Consider the following 15,774-nt stretch of genomic DNA (forward strand, 5'->3'; position numbering starts at 1 on the left):
TATATATATATTTATATATTTGATATATATTTATGGCCAAGAAAGTAGAGATACTTTGAAAGATTGATTTATTGTCTTTTTCAGTTTCTAAACTTATTAAAGGGCGATGTAAAAAAGAGATAATTTATCACACATACTGATTTCTCAAAGCATCATGATCATGAGAGCTCTCATGTTTTCATATTGAGACAAAGCATCGTGATTATGACAGTTCTCATGTTTTCATATTGAGACTATTTAAAAATAGTTTGCAAATAGACAGGAGAAGGGACCAGGGACAACTTGGCCAGTGTGATGCTTAACATAAGTGTTTCATACTGGATTTTACCAAGAGCTTAAGTGGGTAATGCCATACTACTTGACCGGCTTGTTTTATATCACATTTAGAAAAGTACTAACATCTGCTGTTTTCTTCTGAGTACTGTTCTTACATATCTTTATTTGTCCATCCCAGAGTTCATGTTGTTACAATGACCTTAGTAATTAGCATTTTTCATCATTTTATATTGTTTTGGAATGTTTTGGATCATATATCTATGATTGAAATTTGCACATTTGTTTAAACTACTTTTCTATATAAGATTTAAAAAAATTATCATGGAGAAGTTTACACACGCTAAAATATAGAGAAAGAAGGTATTATATACAGATATCGGGCATATCAGGAAGTTGTCGAGTTGTGAGTTCTAATCCTCATTTTTCTGGGAATTGTGTTACTTTGGCATGAGCTATCTAAGCCCAGTACATGACAATTATTAATTTCGGTACCTATAATTCACTATTAAACATATGAAAAATATTCCCTAGCGCTTATTGTATGCCAAATACTGTGCTCATCTCTTTACATGCATTATCACATCTAATTGTCAAGATACCCTTGTTTGTTGTAGGTACCAATTATTATCTCCATTTTACAAATGTGCAACCTAGGGTTTAGTTAAGTTTGAGGTAGGTCAAATTGTTAAACTGTAGTTAAGTTTGACATAGGTCAAACTGTTAAAGATTGGAGTTTCTTTGACTAAAGCTGAGATATTAAATTGAACTTGTTGGATTCTTCCATACCTCATGCTAACAGTATTAGATTAGTGTGCCTTAGCGTAGGAGTTGGCAGTTGCTATATTTTTGGGAGTTACTTTTTTTTTTAAATTTTTTTAAAGATATATTTTATTGATTTTTAAAAATATATTTTATTGATTTTTTACAGAGAGGAAGGGAACATCGATGAGAGAGAATCATCAATCTGCTGCCTTCTGCACACCCCCCACCGGGGATGTGCCCGCAACTAAGGTACATGCCCTTGACCAGAATCGAACCTGGGACCCTTTAGTCCGCAGGCAGGTGCTCTACCCACTGAACCAAACTGGTTTTGGCGGAGTTACTTTTGTTGACATCAAAGCCTGATGCCAACAAAGTCTTGTTATGTTAACTCCTAATTGATAACATGACATCTATGTCAGCTTAGAAACCTTTTGATGAAGGTGAACAGAATGACCTGGTTGTGTATCCTTTAAAACTTAGGGTAAAAAAGAACCACAGCCACTAAAATAATGGCAAGAAATTGGATCAAAGAATACAGTCATATATCAACTGATAATCTGTTTCCCTAGAAATTATTCATTGATTCCAAGATGCATAATTCCCCACTGAAATAAAACCATTGTTAAAAATGACGTATAGGCTGTGTATGGTAGGGTTTGCCAATTTATGTGTTTTTAGTTTTCTTCACTTGTACATTAAAATTTCAAGGTCAAGTATGGAACTCATCCTGTTTATGAAGCTTTTCTTTTTTCGGTTGACTATTAGTTTGGTTCCTACAATTTTCAACAATTTTCAGCACTTACAATGGATGCATCTTAATTGACCCTTTTTCTTTAAAGGGTACTGTCATTAACAAATAATAACAATAAAACTTTTATGTATATGCTTCTAGACCCTTTCTCATTTTATGTGTATAGATGTATGTATACTTTTCTATATTTATAAAAGTCCAGCATATTGTAGGTGCTGTTTTGAAACCTTCCATTTTTCACTTCATACTATGTCATGAACATTACTCCATGTAAAACAAATATTATACATCAGTGTCTTTTTTAAAGACTTTTTTTTTATTTGGAGATAACTGTAGACTTACATTCAGTTGTAAGAAATAATATAGGAAGATCCTTTATATGCTTCACCTAGTTTCCCCCCATTGTTAAGTAATATCTTACATAACTATAGCATAATCAGGAAATCTACTTTACCCAATGATCTAATTCAAAATTTCAGTTTTACATTTACTGTGTGTGTGTGTGTGTGTGTGTGTGTGTGTTGAGTTCTGTGCAATTTTATCACATAATGTAGATTGGTATGAACACCACCACATTCAGACACAGAAAAGTTTCATTATAGGAATCTGTCATGGTACCTTTTTATAGTCACAGACACCTTCCTCTCCCCATCTCTAAGCCCTGGCAATCTAATCTGTTCTCTATCTTTATGATTATGTAATTTTAAAATATTAAGAGCCATTTTAAATAGATGCTTAGAAAATATTTTCTGTAAATGTTCTGACATTTATTTTAGCAAATGACTTTTTTTTTTTTACATTTAAGGTTTCCAGTTTTTCACTTTTATAAGCTAATGCTTTGATGAACATTTTGTACCTAAACATTTTGTACATATTTAATTATTTCCTCAGGATAAATACTAGTACTGTAATTGTGGCTTTGAATTTTTAGAGGATGGTTCAATAACACTTCTGAGTTTTATAGATGAACTAGAGGCCCCGGTGCATGAATTCATGCATGGGTAGGATCCCTGTGGGTAGCCTGCAGGGATCAGGCTGAAACCTACAGTCCAACACTGCGTGCAGCTCCTGCCTGCTGCTCCTGCTCAACCTGGCCTCACTGTGCCTGCTGTGGGCTCGCACCCAATCAGTTCTGATCGGGAGAGACTTGAGCTGCCGCAACAGGCTTGCCAGCCACGAGCCCTGCATCTGGTGCCCTCCCAAAGGGAGTGGCCTGCAGGATTGGGCTGAAACTGGCTCTCCGACATCCTCCAAGGGGTCCCAGATTGCGAGAGGGTGCAGGCCAGGGTGATGGACCCCACTGGTCATGATGGGGCCGGGGAGGGACCTCGGTAAGGCTCCAGGGCAAGTCCAGCCCATCTTGCTCAGTCCTGATCAGCCAGCCCCCAGTAACAAGCTAACTGACTGGTCAGAGCATCTGCCCCCTGGTGGTCAGTGCACGTCATAGTGACTGAATGACCAGTTGACTGACTGCCCCCTGGCAGTCAGTGCATGTCATAGCCAGCGGTTGAGCAGCCTTAGCATATCATTAGCATATTATGCTTTGATTGGTTGTTTGGTTCTGCCATTTGGTCTATTTGCATATTACCCTTTTATTATATAGTATTGCCTTAAGGAAAGTTTGCCAAACCTATATTCTCACCAGCAGAGTATGAAAATGCTTATTTCCCCATATTCCTTCAACATTAGCTATGAATGTCTTATTCTTTTTAAATTCTGTATTAAGGTATTATATGTGCCCTCATCCCCCCATTAACCCCACCACCACCACCCCCCAACTCATGCCCTCACCCTCCTGTTGTCTTGTGTCCATTGGTTAGGCTTATATGCATGCATACAAGCTCTTTGGTTGATCTCTCCCCCTTACCTTCACCCTCCCCTACCTTCCCTCTGAGGTTTGACAGTCTGATGAATGTCTTACTCTTAATTCCTGTCAACTTGATAGCCAAAAAAAAAGTTTCCTTGTTTGAATTTACATTTTCAGATCATAAATGAGATTGACTAGATAACTTTCCCTGTTGAAATATCAAATAAAAGGTAATATATAAAAAAGTTATAGCACCTACTGTGAAAATAGCAAACTAGGAAAAAAAAAGGGAAATGGAGTGGGAGTATTTGCAACTCATAACAGGTCTAATTACATAAAAAGAGTACTTTTAAATTTTATAAGAATAGTATCAGTATTTCTATAGATAACTAGGTAGTTAATTTAAACAGGCAAGTGAAGATTCAAATAGTCAACAAACTGTTGGGAAAATATATTTTTTTATTAAGAATCAAATGCAAAATAAACTAATAATTAAACTTCAATAATTTAAAAGAGCAATAGCTAATTGTTGATGAAGTTGTATTCAGTTGATATGTATAAACAACACTTTGCCAGCATAATGTGGCAGTTTGTACTAAGAATTGTAAATATGTTCATTCCCTTAGACTTGTTCATTTCCTTAGAATTCTCTTAAATTCCCAGAGAATTGATTCTGAGAAAATCTTTCAACACATGTGAAAAGTAACAAGGGTGAAAACATCTATTTTAAAGTTGCTTACCATAGTAAAATTTGAAAATAATGTAAGTGCTATATATTAAAGAACACCAACATCTCAAAGAAGGCTGGATAACCGGTGAAATAGGAAGTCTTACAGTGTGGCCCAGGATCTGGTTCACAGATTTCTTTTATATTATACATATCTTACAGGCAAATGAAGTATATGTGTGTGTACATATATGTTTTTATTTATTTCAGTGAATAATAATAAAGTCAATGGCATGTATATATGACCCAACTAAAGAAAAATAACATTACCAGTACCTTAAGAAGCTCCTCGTGTCACCACTGTCAGCTATCTTCCCTTCTTTTTCCCACAGATGTAACCATAATGGTAAATTGTATTAATTGTTCCCTTGTTGTTTTTGAATATATTTTTATGGATTTCAGAGAGAGGAAGGGAAAGGGAGAGAGAGATTTAAATATCAGTTATGGGAATCATTGATCGGCTGTTCCCTGCACACTCCTGACTGGGGATCGAGCCTGTAACCCAGGTATGTGCCATTGACTGGAATCGAACCCAGGACCCTTCAGTCCACAGGCTGATGCTCTATCTACTGAGCCCAACAGGCTAGGGCCCTTTGTTTTTTTGTTTTTTTAATCACATGTGTAATGTGTCTATGAACAATATATGAACTTTATCTATTTTTGACACTTGCCTAACTTTTGGAATATTACTTTATGTATTATTTTTGTGACTTGCTTTCATTGATCAGGGTTATGCTGGTGAGATTCATTTGTGCAGATGCATATAGCTGTAATTATCATACCCACATATACCTACTGCTATTAATATAGTACTCTCAGTTTGCAAATATTCAACTTCAATATTAGGTTATGCCTACATACTAAAATAATTCTATTTATTTGCCCTTTAGTTTTTCAGATTTTCAAGCCCCCCCTCAGGAAATAAACGATGCTATAAGCATACACATTTATCACAAAATGTGATCATTCTGTACATACTGTTCTGCAACTTTTTCAGTCAATAATCTTCACTTTTCTTTTAAAAAATGTGTTTTTATTGATTTTTAGAGAGGAAGGGAGGAGTAGAGAGGTAGAAATATTTATGAGGGAGAAACATCCTGTGGGGATCAAGCCTGAAACCAGGGCATGTGTCCTGACCAGGAATCAAACCAGTGACCTCTTGATTCATGGGTCAGTACTTAACCACTTAACCACACTGGCCAAACTTTACCTTTCGATTTATGCCAGTATATTTTTATCCATTTAATATACAAACTATTTTTGACTTTACATAATTTTCCACTCAGAATACCCTTTACAGCTGGTATGTACAAGCTTGTGTCCAATTTTTATCATGTATTGTTCTATAAGTCTGTTTTATTCTAACATAGTTCTCTTTTTAAAAATGATGACTGGAATGTTGAAGAGACTGGGCCAGTGATCCTACAGAATGGATTTGGCTGCTTTCTTTCTTGTAGCATTATTTATCTTGTTCTAGCCTGTGTTTTTCCTATAAATTGAAAGACCTGTTTAAAGGCTCCATGGCTTTAAGGTCAACATTTTTGGTTAGAGTACATCTTTAGTGATATGGATGTCATGTAGGATCATACTGGAAGAAAATAGCAGGTTGATTCACCATGAGTGTTGCTAAGATTGACTCTGGAGTAGCATGATGACAATCTGATGCCTCCATTGTATGGATACATGTTTCGCCCTGTGTATTGAAAATCTGTATACTGCCAAAACTGGTTTGGCTCAGTGGATAGAGCGTCGGCCTGCGGACTAAAAGGTCCCGGGTTCAATTCCAGTCAAGGGTATGTACCTTGGTTGCGGGCACATCCCCAGTAGGGGTGTGCAAGAGGCAGCTGATTGATGATTCTCTCTCATCGATGTTTCTAACTCTCTATCCCTCTCTCTTCCTCTCTGTAAAATATCAATAAAATATATTTTAAAAAATGAAAATCTGTATACTGCTAATTATACAAATATTCAGTTTGATGACATTTATTCACCTAATTATCCTATATAATAAAAGCTAAATATGCAAATTGTCCCCTCAACTGCTTGCTATGACATGCACTGACCACCAGGGGGCGATGCAGACCATGGTAGGCTTCCATGATGAGGTGCTGGCAGTGGGCCATAGTGGAGCTCTTCCTGGTGAGCCTGTTGCAGCCATCAGGACCCCATTGGGACCATGCTGGTGGGCAGCACAGAGACCCGAGCTGCACCCCTGCCTGTGGCATCCTGCCATGCTCACTGCATCTCTGCATGGGGACTCAAGCACCATGCCTCAGGTGGAAGGGGGCACGTGGGGGTTCGGGGGCCCAGATGCTGCCCAGGGCCCAGAGGTCAGCTGGGACCTGCCTTTCCATACTAGATGCTTGTGCTTCGATCGCTGGCCAGGCCTAGGGACTGCATTTGTGCATGAATTTCATGCACTGGGACTCTAGTTTTAACATAAATAGGTAATGATTATATAGATATTTTCATTAGACTTTGAAAAAATAATTTTTTTAGTTTTTATTTTATTTCTACATTTAATAGCTTTCACTGAATGCAAATTTATTAATTTACAAAAGGTAAATACCTTTCTAGCATTATTGGCATCTACCAGTTAGAGAAACCATTTTCGAGAATCAAGTCATTTGGGAAAATTAATTGTAAGGTTGTTTGGGGAGGTGGACAAGATATTTAAATGTTCTGAAGCAATAGAGCATAAGAGCACAGACTGTATAGCCAGACTTGCTGGGTTCCAGTATTAACTTTGCCATTTACTGGGTTTGTGACTTTGGGCAAATTACTTGATACCTCTTTTTTAGTTACCCTATCCTCTCCTGCCTTATGTAGATAAGTGGACAGATACCGGAAAGTGAAAAAAAAAATAAGGAACTTTTACCTTTTGAAACAGCATGGATGAACTAGGAGAGTATTATGCTAAGTGAAATAAGCCTGTGAGAGGGAAAAAAAATAACATCTGATCTTACTAATTTATGGAATCTAATAAATAAAATAAACTGAGGAACAAAATGGGACCAGAAGCATGGATACATGGGCCAGACTGGCTGATGCCTGAAAGGAGGGGCATGGGAGTTATTACCGTGTTTCCCCGAAAATAAGACATCCTCCGAAAATAAGATCTAGCGCAACTTTGGGAGAAAAAATTAATATAAGACACTGTCTTATTTTCAGGGAAACAGGGTAGATAAAGAAGGTGAAGGGATTAGCTAAAGAATATATATATATATATATATATATATATATATATATATATATATATGCCTCAAGGACAGGACAGGGACAATAGTTTGGTGAATGTGAAAAGAAGGGGATGTGAAGGTGAGTGTAGGTAGGCAAAGGGCAGGGTAAAAGGGGACATCTGCAATTATGGCAACATTTAAAAATTTAATAACAATCTATAATAATAAAAGTGTAATATGCTAATTAGACTGGACATCCTTCCAGATGATCTTTTGGACAAAGCCGGTTGCCGGAGGGAAGCATGGGTCCCAGTGCCAGAGGGAAGCCGGTGCCGGCAGCCGGAGGAAGGAAGGCCTTTGAATTTTGTGCATCAGGCCTCTAGTAAATAAATAAAAGAACAATTTAAAAAATAATACATTGATTTAAAATTCCAAAAATATAAAGGTATTAATACCAAAAACTAAAAAGCAGCATGACACTTTTTTCTTTATTTCCTCTCTTACATTGTATATATGATACAATGCTAAAGAAAATATTGTGATCATTCTATAACCCGACCTGTAACATTTTTAAATTGCCAGTGTGTGTCATATGTACTGGCTGGTCTGTTAGTTAGTCAGACATTCAGATGGATGTACGGTTGGTCACTTAGCCTTTTATATATCATATATGGACTACAGGCCGGGTGCATGAAATTCGTGCCTGGGGTGGGGTGTCCCTCAGCCCAGTCTGCTCCCTCTCCAATCTGGGACACCTCTAGGGATGTCCAACTGCCAGATTTAAAACTATACTATGAAGCTATAATAATCAGAACAGTAAATATAAGATCTAAACTTTTGTCTGACTGGTGAGGCAGCCGATGGATGTGTCTCTCTCATGGATTTTTCTCTCTATTCTTCTCCCTTCCTCTCTCTAAATTCAGTAAAAACATACTTTAAAAAAGAGATCTAAACTTTTAATTTAGAGTTAAATGGAATAAACAAAATACTTGAATCTGGGCTGAAATTCAGTTTCTGTCTAATTTTCTGATGTGTGTGTTTTAGTAGCTATGACATGAGCTAACTGTGCAGTTTTACCTTTGCATTGCTCATTCTAGTCAGTTCTTCACCTAATATTTTTCATTGTTTAGAATGGTGTTGAAGGTCTGTACATAGGTTGTTTAAATAGTAAAAGGTGTGGCTCTGTAAGAACTTGTTGTATTCAGAAGTTTTTCCTTGCCAGTAATTCTATTTATTTTTTCTAAAGAAAGAAGTTATTCTTTATAAAGTAAACCAGTCACAGTAAATTTTCTGGTTCTCTGTAATTTTCTTTCCATTCTGGTCTTCACTAGTTATAAATAACACAAGAAATGACTTTCAAGGTAGAAAGCAGGAATCCATTTTGAAATGTTCTATAAAATAAAGAATGATTTATGGTTTCATATGATTTGGGCTGAAAGCACTCGGGCTTTGCCAGGTCATCAAAGTCCTGTCAGGGGAATCTATTATTTATTGTTCGATATACTGGGAGTGGTGTAAGTACTTTATTTTATGTTTATCTTATGTAAGTATAGTGTTGGAAAAATCAACTCCAGATACTAATACCGTTTTAAGAGTATACCATAGAGAACTGACCTAAAAGTTATAGTTATATATAATGAGGTTTAACATTAAAATTTTGGATTAAAAGGGGATTTTGAAAAAATGAATGTTTTCTTTCTTATAAGATGTTTTAGATAACATTCTTGAAAATGTTAATTTTATACATTTTTGTTCCTCATTTTACATCTCTGTTTTATTTAGACAGATTTTGAAAAATTGCAGAAAGTTGGTACTATACATGTTTGTTATATGATCATATAACATTCTGCAATCTTCTAATATATTTTTTCTAGCTGCCAAGTTTATAACAGAATCTCATGTGAGAAGGACAGGATGCAACACCTCAATTTCCACCAGTACAAACTGTTATGAAATGCTATTTTAAAACTGTATTTGATAAAAATGACTTGCCAGTAAAAGTTGTTGGTCTTGCATTAGAATTCTACATTTTTTCTATAATCCTTCCGCAAGTTTATTTGATACAGCTTCATATATGAATTTAATAATCATTTAATAATGTGAAGTGTATAAATGATATTAAATGTTTGATGAACTTCTATAGTCTACATACAGAAAAGACCTCTAGTATACATATTAAAAGGTTATTGGACTTCTTTTTAAAACAAAACTTTTATGTTGTTAGATCTTTGAAGATAACTTAAGTAAATACTAAACAAGTGATAGTTTTTTCCCCTTCAAATAACTAATCTTATTGGAATAGGAAGCGAATCAATATTTATTGAATATCAGTAACATGCTAGGAGGCACTGAATAAGGTGTTTTATTTTGTACCAATTCCTCACTATACCCGATGAGATTATTAGCTCCATAGTTCAACTGAAACACTGTACTTGTGTATCTTTAATCACATAGTTTACAGTGTGTTTTCACTATAATACTGTGTAATTTGATCCTGATCTAGGTTATCTGCTTCTAACTCATGAATGGCTTTTCCTAGTGGGAGAGGTTGTATAATTAATTATAAGCCTATATATATATTTCATATGCATGCCCTCACAAGAATTGTGTGTGAATTTATGTAATGATTTGGAAGTTGTTCACTTATTATGGTGGCAAGTGTTAAAAGATAGTTTTATTGAAATCAGTCAAATGATATTAAATTATTAACTAATTTGAAATCAGTTTAAATGCTATTAAATTGGCTTATCAATACCAATTTAAACAAAAACAGTTATTTCACTTATTTTACTAAATTATCCTTAAGAGCACACATTTTAATATGTTAACTTTATTCCTAAACAAAACTTAAAAAAAACAAAAAAACAAAAAAAAAAAACCCTGACACTTCACGTTCAAATTTAATACAAGTTCATCCTTCATTCTGTGAATAGAATTGTTTTCCTGAAATTCCAGTTTGACCATGCTGTTCTTCTGGTTAAATTTCTTTCAAGACTCACTGTTGCTTATAGAGTCAAAGTCAGATTCCACAAGAATTGGGCTCCAGCCACTCTCTTTGAGCATCACCTTTTGGTTCTATCTTCCTTCACCCTTTACCAGAAATATTCCCTTCCACTTTCCTTTTTCCCTTCACATTTTTTCTTCTTTTATACTCTTCAGTTGGACTGTTCAGATCTTGAAATACCCGTGTAGTGTCCCCTGCTCTTTGGAGCTTTCCATAACTTCTTTGAACAGAAGGAATGTTTCTTTCCAATGTGTTCCTATAACAGTTTTAATTAACTTTTAATCCATTTAAATTTGTACTCTTTGCACTCTGAGCTATTTTAGGCTAGGAATTGCCTTAATCTTAGCTTTACCCCCATCACTACCTATCACAATCTACTCTATCCCTCTCTCCCTCTTCCCTTTTCCCATTTTCCCCATTTTCTTTCTTCTTTCCTTCAAAAAAGTATTTATAGAGAAACTACCATGTTCTTCCTCTGTTCAGGAACTCAGGGTTGCCAAAGCCGGTTTGGCTCAGTGGATAGAGCGTCGGCATGCGGACTGAAAGGTCCCGGGTTCGATTCCGGTCAAGGGCATGTACCATGGTTGTGGGCACATCCCCAGTAGGAGGTGTGCAAGAGGCAGCTGATCGATGATTCTCTCTCATCGATGTTTCTAACTCTCTATCCCTCTCTCTTCCTCTCTGTAAAAAATCAATAAAATATATTTTAAAAAAAAAGAACTCGGTTTATTAAATTAATGGGAAGAAAGTTGAAATCCTGGCTCGGAAGATATTACTAACTGTATTATTAGACTTATTTTATTCATTCTAAGCATGAAGTTAATAAGCCCATTTATAATAACTTAGGAACAGCCTGTCAATCTCATAAACTTGTGGGATGCCTGGATGGAACTATTAAGGGGAAATACAAATGATAGCAATTTTGGTTTCATGTAATTTGGACTCAAATCATGTTCATATTGAAATCCATTCTTGGCTTTGCTTTGTCAGCAGATACATGACTTCTGACAGTGTTGATCATAGCTGTGGAAATAACCACATGCTAGCCACATATGTATTTGCCTATATAAAGTAACAGCTAATTTGAGCCAAATAGAGGAGAGTCATTTTATTATTGTTTGTCGTTGGAGTGGGCATCTGGTAAAAATAGGTGTATGTTTGGTGTAGTATCTAGATGAAAATGTAGTATTTTTAAACTGTCTTTCTGAAGAATAATAATAGTTGACAGTGTTTATAGAGCAAGTACCCTCTGCTAACAACTGAGTCATTCTATGAGATAAATGGTAGTATTCCTAGATGAAGAAACAAGGACTCAGAGAAGTCAAGTGATTTGTCTGAGGTCACACAGCTAGTTAAGCAGCAAAGCTAAGATTCAAGTCTAGGTGTGTCTGACTGAGAACATTCCCATTCCATTGCCTTGCTGTCCTGCACTTACATCCTCATCCTTAAACTCATATCTGAGTTGGAGAGAGTGAATTTACCATGGCAATTTGAATTCCAGATAATAAATTACTTGGTCTTTGGCAAGTTATTTAACCTTTCTCATCCCATTTCTCACATGGATAATACTGCTTGCCTGCCAGGCTTATAATGAGGAATAAATGAGATGACGTGCAAAAATACATTGTGAACCATAAAAGCCCTATGCTAATTAATATTTAGTAATGTATTATTAATGCATTATTACATACTTTAACATACTAATTCTGCTTCCTGAATATTTCTTTGATGGTGTCCTTTTTACTAAGCTGCGTAGCATCTTAGTGACTGCATTTCATTAATAAAAAAAGTTATTTCTTTAGGTGTGAAAAGTTGAGATAGTCAAGATAAAAAAACATTAAAACCATACAATTTCAACTGTTTGAAGAAATATGCTTAACTATTTAAAACTCTTCTTTCTCCCATTTCCTTGTGTACCACAAATTCTCCTCTTTTTTTTCTTTGAATTATATCCAAAGTTGAAAATATATGATGACTTATTTCTTTTTTTATATATTGATTTTTTACAGAGAGGAAGGGAGAAGGATAGAGAGTTAGAAACATCCATGTGAGAGAAACATCAATCAGCTGCCTCCTACACACCCCCTACTGGGGATGTGCCTGCAACCAAGGTACTTGCCCTTGACCGGAATCAAACCTGGGATCCTTCATTCCGCAGGCTGACACTCTATCCCCTGAGCCAAACTGGTTTTGGCATGTAACTTATTTCTAATAGTTGATGTTTAGTGGCTGTATACAGTACATTTGGTCAGAATTTCTTTTTTGAACCAAGTCTTATATAGCCACAAAGTGTTCACCACTGAAAAACGATTTTTTTGGTGAATGCCGCTGGAGCTTGTCTTTAAAGGTGGTTTTTTTTTTTGTTTTGTTTTTTTTTAATCTAGAGATTGACTATGTCAATTGCTTCCATATGCATATTGCTTTTACATAAAAGAAGATAACCATTCCAGTTTCTTCAAATTCTTGATGCATAGCTTGTAGTTTAAATGCTTGCCAAAAGAATTGTGACATTAAGGGCATTCTCATTGTAGTGAAAAAGCCAGTAGTAGCACTACAGAATTGCACTAAACTTTCAGAATATGCTTTGTTCATCTGACAGAAATGATTTACTAGTAATATCCTTTGTTGAAATGGTAGATCTTATGATAAAAAGTTATGGAAGAGTCTTGAACTTCTTAACATAGGGTATTAACCAGTCCATGTAGCTGAACATCTGATTTTTTAAATTATAAAATCATTATCTTTGGTAATTTTTTATTGTGTTTATTGATATGGAGAGTGGTAATATATATTTCCTTTTATGATAACCAATTTTATGGTGTGGCTTAGTTTGATTCCAAAACAGTAACGTTCTTTTTAAACTGTTATATTAACCAGAAAGTAAAATACTATATCTTGTAAATGCTCTATTTTTTAAACTAGCTAGCCTACTGCTTAGACAAATGTATGTCATTCTCTGTCACAGGCACTGTGGCTTTGGAGTTAGATTTTGGTTCAAATTTTAACTCCAGAAATTTTTTATTTTTTTAAAGCATTGGGCAACAGGTTAACATATTTGCACTGCAGTATGCAGATACTTCTCTCTCAATACATTTGGGATAATCAAATGAAGTAGAGTGTGAACATAGTTCCTAAATAATAAAGTTCTCTATGAGCAATTTATAATAGTTGCTCATTTATGATAATTTGCTAATAAAAATACTTTAATTACTTGGTTTTTAAAAATTTTTCCACATAATAAAATTTTCAGCATTCGTAGTCTGTTTAAGAAACATCCAATGGTATAATAATATACATGTTATTGTTTAGAATACAAAGATGAGCTCATTTTGTTAAATTTTATACAGCTATGGCATGGATAGGACACATATATATTTCTACATTCTATTATAAATGATGAAGGTGTATGTTTTTATAGGTTTGCCTGAATCCATCATTGCAGCTGCCTGTTCAAGAAGTGGCCAGAGGGTTCTACATGTTGATTCGTAAGTTTATCAATGATAGTATTAAATAACATCTTAAATTTATCCCTATACAAAATTAAAAAATAAATATACACATGTGTACATATATACATATATATCATATATAAACTTAAGATAGAAATATGATTAGAATTAATTTTCATAAAAAGTACATGAAATATATAATGATCAGGTTTTACTATTATACTCTGTGAAATAGTGATGTTTCTTTTAAGAATAAACCAAATGTACCATGATTTTATTTTTCACATGAATGATTTTGGTTTTTATATGATGAATAATTCTCCAAGGAGCTTGGATACCTCACATGTACCCTTTTTATTGTACTTGTGTGGGCATATAGGATCTGTACATTTAATTGTTGAAAATGCAGCTAATCGATACAGAGTATGTGGTTAGAGTATGTGGTTTTAATGAATATTTAAACTATTAGAAAATCTTAACTAATAAAAATATCTAGAGTTGTTTTTCTTTTTCCCTTAAATGTCATTGTAAAAAGGAAGTTAATGAAAAATTTAAGTTTAAGAGAAAGTATAGTTTAAATCTCTTCTTTCCTGCTTCCTTCTAAAACAAATCCCTAACATTCCACCTGCCCATTTAGTGCTTTTGAACATTGTATCTTGACATTTTCATTGTTCAATAAATGAGAGTAAAAAAGAAATAAGAAGATAACTTTATGATTTCTGTTAATATTAACTATAATGTTTTTTTATAATGCCAGAATACTAAGATTATCTAGATTTGTTATCTTAATAGACAAACATGTAAGTTGACCATACCTCTGTGACACCCACCAGTCAATCAAGAGTTAGTATGCAAATTAACCCAACAAAGATGGTGGGTTAGTTTGCATATGCAGGCATGGAGTGAAGACTGAAGGCTCTGTCCAAGTGAAGACTGAAGGCTACAATGTTGGCTCTGCTGAAGGTTGAAGGCTGAAGGCTGAAGGCTCTACCCATGGTCTTGGTCCCGGGTGCCTGAGGAAAACCACTGCTGGCAGCTAGGGGAAGGGACGCCTATTGCACATATCTTCCTGTGATGGGCTTCTAGTAGTTTATAATGCTTTCTCATATATTACCCCACTGTAAATATGTAGGAATTTAAAAGGGGTATTATGTAAGAATTTAAAAAGGGGTATTATTTCATTTACATTTAACCTTTTGTAAATTTATTTTGAAACCCTATTAACTCTTCAGTTATTAGATAAAATTTCTAAATTAATAAAGTTTAATTTTTAAACAAGTCCTGCCCTTTTAATTCTCTTTTCACTATTGTATGCGTTACTGCTTGTGTTAATGTTTCAATTTAGTCTTTTTTGAAATCTGTCACCTTTAAAGCCCAGGTGTTGAGCCAGTGTGCTTTGCAGGGCTTAATAAAAAATCTAAATTCAGTTTTTTTCTGTTAATGTTAATTTACCTAAAATCAAAAATAAAAATCTTAAATTTTCCTAAATTGTCATTTACTGTGCTCATACTCTACACTACTCTGCCTGAGTCATGGCATCTAAGTCCCCACTCAGAGATGCAGTGAGCGGGGCTGGATGCTGTGGGCCGGGGTGTAGTGTGGGCCTTTGAGCCAGCCGGCCTTGCAGACTGGCTCCTGCGCGAACCCACGGAGAGCCCAACCAACCCCTGCAGTCCCAGCGGCTGCAGCCCAGCTCACCTGGACCAGCTCACAGGTCCAGGACAGGCTCCTCACAGGCACCTGGCACCTGAGCATGGGTGCTTCCCCAGCACAAGCCCTGGCATCTCAGGGAAGGGTAGCAGGTGGAGTGAGAGTGAGC

This window comes from Pipistrellus kuhlii, unplaced genomic scaffold (assembly GCF_014108245.1).
Source record: "Pipistrellus kuhlii isolate mPipKuh1 unplaced genomic scaffold, mPipKuh1.p scaffold_m20_p_16, whole genome shotgun sequence".
Lineage (NCBI taxonomy): Eukaryota > Metazoa > Chordata > Mammalia > Chiroptera > Vespertilionidae > Pipistrellus > Pipistrellus kuhlii.